The sequence below is a fragment of the Oxyura jamaicensis genome, chromosome 3 (assembly GCF_011077185.1).
Source record: "Oxyura jamaicensis isolate SHBP4307 breed ruddy duck chromosome 3, BPBGC_Ojam_1.0, whole genome shotgun sequence".
NCBI classification, from domain to species: domain Eukaryota; kingdom Metazoa; phylum Chordata; class Aves; order Anseriformes; family Anatidae; genus Oxyura; species Oxyura jamaicensis.
In genome coordinates this window covers 51,781,817-51,787,623 of record NC_048895.1, presented here as the reverse complement: position 1 = coordinate 51,787,623, position 5,807 = coordinate 51,781,817, and the positions used below count along the sequence as shown (strand labels likewise).

The window sequence follows — 5,807 nt, the reverse complement described above, 5'->3', positions numbered from 1 at the left end:
CTTGAGCTCTCAGAGCACAACATACAGCAGAGCAACCCCTGACTGGGGCAGGGCTTAGGACACTCCTCCTGCCAGCAACCTTTCATTCTGCTTCAAGCTGGACAGCTGATAGGGGCCCTGTGCAAGTTCACAGCACGACCTGATCAGCAGGGAGTTTATGGCACAGGCGAGATTAGAATCCAGCTCCAGAAGCAAATAAAGCCTGCCATAACTGTGAGAACATCTGCCTTATCTGTCTCATCCACCGCACGCCTTCATAGTTGAATTGTAGAGAGCCTTCTGCACTACTTCCATTCAACACCAAAATGGGGCTATTCTAGCCAGCGACGGTCGAAGGGAAAAAAAAGTGACAGAAATACAGTATGTAAGAGGAAAAACAGCAATCCTGTTATACCTAAAACTCTTAAAATTGAAATTTTTTAATAAATTAACTTAAATCAAATTAAGACCAAATGGCAAGAAAATGCTTGATACGGAACCTCGTTAGACTGACATTTGTAAAGACCCCAACTGTACAGGCAGCTTCTAACTGCTTTTTCCATCAGAAGAGGATAACTTGTAGGAAGTGTTTTTCTTTGATGGATCTGCTAGATAGAGTTGCCATGAGACTAGCTAGTTGTAAAACCGCTAAGAGCGCTAACAGTCAGGAGTCCTGACATCCAGGCTGGTTTTTGCAGGGGAACCTCTCTGCTGGCCAGGGTCAGTCCCTGTTTTGTCAGCAAACCGGCCCTGCACGTGAAAACATGAAAGCATATAAAAATCACACCTCCCTAGATCTCTGTAATGATAACATATTCAGTCCAGCCAGCACGTAAAAGCTTATGGATGACCTTCTTGCCAACTTCAAGCATCTGCCTGAAAGAGAAATAATAAAACGCTGTAAGGTTCTCTTTACTTCCCCATCCCAGGTTAATGGTAGAAACCACTAAAAGTTCAGCTCAAAGGGGAAAAAAGAACCAAATACTCTGTATCCACCTAAATGAGTTTATTTACTCACAGCTAAGTAACAAAGTTGCCTTCTAAAGCCAGTAGGGACAGAAAAGACAGACACCAGTGTCCTAGACAGTAATAATGGTTGTGGCAAACCTTTTTCCAATTTAAGACCCTTCACACCTGGATCCATTTAGAAACTGCAAAAAGGAACTGAGGTACTGTGTGTGCCAACCTACTTTTCTCAGCTGCCTTCGGGACCAGAGACAAGTGCTGCGGGAGGTCCCGCCGGCCTCATCAGGGCAGCAGATCACCTCTGCTGGGAGTCTCATCCTTGTCTGCAGACGGGTGATGGCACCAGCCTGACAACGGTACAGAGTTCGAGGTACTTGAACACAATGAAATATAGAGGGATGTAAAAAGCATGAGCCACACCCTGAAAAACACTTTCTTCCAATGGAGGGGTGGGGAAGAAAGCTTAACTGTGTCCTTGCTAAGGGGAACAGAAAGGGTCTTTAAAAGTACAGTCCCAGCTGAGGAAATAATCTTAAGAGACTGTAATTCTCTACAGTCAGTGGGAAGGCAAAGATCTGTGCTAACCTTAGAAAATGATGTTGCCATACCTATATGCTCTACCAGGTAGCCCACTTCTGATCCCCCCAGTGCCCGCCTGTAACATGTTTCTTGACATCGCGCACATATTCTCTGCTACACATAAAACCAGGAGGCTGAACCTCAGAAAACAAAGTGATTCCAACAGTTTGGGGTCTTCCACTGGTTCTGACACAACAAGAACCAAACAGACCTAGACACACTTGGGAAGCAGAGCAAGCAATCCCCTCTCCTCACACCCACAGCATGAGGACACACCTCCTCCCCCCTCCCATCTCTGATTCTTTCAACCAAACCTAAACGAACTTAAAACAAAAAGACATTTTTTTCCTTAAGTCTACTTTGAGTTGTCAAAGGCACCACGTTGACAGTATCACCTTTTCTCCCAAATGATGCTATATATGTCAGTCTTCAAGCTCCACGCATTAAATACATTTTCCAGACAGGTGAAACGGGCACCAACCGATGGTAGCTGCCGAGTACTGTCACACCCCCAAATAGTTTTTAACGCTCTGCCAACAGCACTTGAGTCAATACTAGTATGGTGACCGAAACCTCAACTGCATAGGACTGAAAAATACACTCTGTGGTTTTGCTTTTTCAATTTCCCCCCCCCCCCACCCAAAAAAAAAAAAAAAAAAAAAAAACATGCACGTACACAGTTGTGCTGCACTAAAAATGTCACTCCAGCCAAGAACGCACGGTCCCTTTTCAACTTTCCCAGTTAAAAGCAGGCAGCACTGATGCACCAGGCTAATCTGGGACGAAGGCAAAGGCAGCAGGAAGCGGGCTAATCTGCACGGCAGAAGCTGTCAGTGTGGTTACACCAACAACTCCTGATGGAAATGGGATCCCTAACAAGAATTTTTCTTCCTACAGTTAAACCATTTCCTTTGAGGAATTCTACATTCTACAATCAAAAGGATTTGCTGTGTGTTTTGCTGCTGTAAATTGCAGCTGCTCAGTATAAAGCTTTGCTCACTGGGTGTAAAAACAAAATGTTTCCACATTCATAGCCAACATCACGATACGAGAACAGCCCTAGCGTGAGGGCTTTTCCTGGGGACCACTTTTCCTTGCTTTGAAGATGAGCTAGGTTTGGACTAAGAGTGAGACAAATTCTAGCAGGAATGGTATCCCTGGATGAAGAGACTGGCAACTATCAGATGAACAACATTTATTCATCCAGCAAGAAGCTACCACAGCTGTCACACTTCCCACCAAGCCTTGTCACCAAGATAAATCAGAAGCCAAAGCGTTAGAAGCGTCAGCTGTGCTAATAAAATGGATTTACAGTGTTGATATCAACTCGTGCTTTACCACAGATGTACCCACGTGGAAACAGTGCCCAGGACACACGCTGACGGGAAGGCCCTAGCAGCTTTGGTGATTCCAGGAGCTGCCCTGGGGCAGCGAGAAAGGAGTACTATAGGAAGGAATGAGCAAATTGCTCTTCGGAATAGGGACTATCCTGCTTTCCAAAAATGCTACAAAATTTGAAGACTCACTGAAAAACTTAGGTTTGAATGTGACTGTTGTCAACAGAGCTGTTAAGGTTTTGACTAGAACAAAAACAAAAATCTGCTCCCCCAAACCAACTTCAGCTGATCTCCACCAAAGAGACACGCAGATGGATTTGGGGCCACCTAGCTCATGTTCCTCCTACTGCTCTAGTGCATTTTTACTCAGATTAGCAAACATCTTCATCGCCCTATTAGCGCTTAAATCATCAGCAGTGTGCTCATTTACAACGCAAAATGTTACCCTACCAAACAAAGTTTTGCCTTTAATCTGGGTTATGCGTAGATCAAAAGAAAACCAAACACCCGTGGACTAATCCTATCATCAGCAGCAATGCAACTAAAGACGCTCTCAAGTACATAGCAATATTCTGAGCAGTTTGAACATTCCTTTCAAAAAACTCACAGAATTAGGAAATAAATCCTGAACAAGCACCTCTAGAAACTGAAAAAAAAAAAGTCAACATATAAAAACTGAAAGCACAATAATATCACTTAATTGGAAGAAGATGCATTTTAAATTATAATTTCAGCTGTATTGACTTTATGTTAAAAAATATCATAAAACGTCAGATGGAATTTAGATTTAAAATTTTAGATTCACATCTTAAGCCAGGTGCGAACTGTTGTGACAGGTGAACCATTTGTGGCTCCCTGCGACACAGATGACGCATCTCAGGTGCCAGTCAGCAGTGAAGATATAAAGTTAAGCAGCATTGAACTCAGCACAGAAATCTTTCTACCAATTCCAACGGGCTCTGACAGGATACTTTTTAATTAAGAATCGCATTACTGCCGGATCAAGGTATTGCAATCCACACAAGGAGCTTTAAATCTGAATTATGAGTTTTTATAAAAAACAATCACTAAGTTATTTTTCCAGTTTCAGAGAGAACACAGAGGAGAACCTCACATGAATTCTGACACAGAAAAACTCAAGAGCAACAGAAGAGAAAAAACAGGACGCAAAGTAAAATCATAGGTACCTGCCAGATAGGTACCTGCCAGAAACACCATGATTTTCCCAAGTAACCCACTCAAACTTAATTGAAAACTGTATCACTCTCACCATGTTCCCCGAGAATTAGACAAATTGGCCACCACTAAGCAACACAGGTTCAAAAATCCACCTACTCTCTTTACTTTGTATGTAGTTTGCAGAGCTGAAATACAAGTGAAACGCAAGGGGAAAAAATCTGCCAAGTAGACTAAAAGCCTTTCAGTCTGCTGGTGAAATACTTTTACATAAACTTTTATCATGCCCTCAGCACAACAGAACCACGAGCGCTGTTCAAAGCACGTCTCCTGTAGCTCAGCACAGATATCTGAGGGGGCTTCCGAGGATACCGTGCTGCTCAGCTTCTTTATTCCAAATACTGCCACAGCAGCAAACACACCATGGGTCTTCGACTCCAAGAAAATTAAGTTTGCGGGTTTTTGTTTAAGGACTTAGCTAGTTAGCTTTCGGGTGCTGCTTAACAAGGATAAATAAATAAATATTGATGAGCTATCTGCTGCCAACAGAACCAAGCTGTATCTATCAAGACCTCCACTGGTTTCAGTGGCAGACAGCAGTCAGGCTCATGTAAAGCTCTCCCAGTCCTTGCTCAGTTTAGATCCTGTAAAAATAACAATAGCCTCGGATGACTGCAGTCGCCTGTTGATTTACAGACCAGACGAGATACAGGACTCCCCTGTCCATTCTCAGCACAGTTGCCGCCAGGACACTAAACTGGAAGGGTTTCGGCTTCGGTTTGTGCATCCCGTGCTGTCCCCTTCGCGGGACACCTGATGTATTGATTGCGGAGATACCAGCCCAGCTCCAGCTAGTGCCCTGCCAGCTTGGTCAGAGAAGCACCTTGAACGAGCTGGCTGAATTCAACAACTAAATTGCTGAGGAGCTTTAAATAAATAATTAAGACGTGACACTGACCCAGACTGATTCCAACGGTTGGCACTGCCGTTCCCACCGAGGGAAACCACACTTAACGACAGCAGGAGCGGGTCCAGGGGCACGGAGCAACGCTCCCGCTGCTGGCTGAACGCCCCCCGCCGTGTTCCTCACCGCCCCCCGCCAAGTTTCTCCGCGAGACCTGCGTCCGGCAGCGAGACGCAGGAGGGCAGCCTTCAACCTCCCCCTGCTGGGGGGGCTCCCGGCAGGTGCTGGCCGCGCACCGCCCGCGCACCGTCGGCTGCGTCCCTCCCTCCCTCCCTTCCCGTGCAAGCCCCGGGCGCGCCCCCCACCGGCGCTCGGAGCCCCGGTGAGGCGGCGGGGACGCACCTGCGGCCGCCACTCGAACCGGGGAGGGAGCGCGGCCTCCTCTCCTCCTCGTCCCGCAGGCGGAGCTGGGGGGGGGGGGGGGTGCACACACCCCCCCCCTCCCCGCCGAGCCGAGCCGGGGCGGGCGGCGGCGGCGGGGCCGGTCCCGGCGGGGAGGAGGGCGGGGCGGGAGGGGGCTGGGTGGCGGCTGCTGCTGCCGCGGCTGGTGCTGGTGCTGCCGCCACAGCGCTCGCCGCCTCCCCTCCCCCCCGGCGGGGGCTCCTCGCTGCAGCCTCTGTGCTCCGCTCTCGGTCATGTGACCCTAACGTAACCGGACAGGAAAAGCCGCCGCCGCCGCCGCGCTGACTCCGTTGTTGCCGCCGCCGCCGCCGCTGCCGGTGCTGCTGCCGCCGCCGCCGGGCGCCGAGACCACGGCGGCGGCACCAGGCGCCTCGGCCGCCCGCGCCCCGCACCCGCAGGTGAGC

The 5,807-nt window shown here is 48.4% G+C and overlaps 1 protein-coding gene and 1 long non-coding RNA gene across 2 annotated transcripts in view; one reads left to right on the top strand and one right to left on the bottom strand.

Annotated features, from left to right (window-relative positions):
- Positions 1 to 2,471: 2,471 nt before the first annotated feature.
- Positions 2,472 to 5,410, bottom strand: LOC118165080. The gene is made up of 2 exons (XR_004749843.1): positions 5,344 to 5,410; positions 2,472 to 4,681 (listed from the first exon to the last, which is right to left on the bottom strand). It is a non-coding gene; the product is annotated as an uncharacterized LOC118165080 (long non-coding RNA).
- Positions 5,411 to 5,468: 58 nt separating this feature from the next.
- The window catches only part of ZBTB2 (zinc finger and BTB domain containing 2), a 7,719-nt gene continuing 7,380 nt past the window's right edge, over positions 5,469 to 5,807 (top strand). The window contains exon 1 of the mRNA XM_035322976.1: positions 5,469 to 5,785. The gene's annotated coding sequence lies outside the window, so the exon portion shown is untranslated. The remainder of the gene's footprint in view (positions 5,786 to 5,807) is intronic.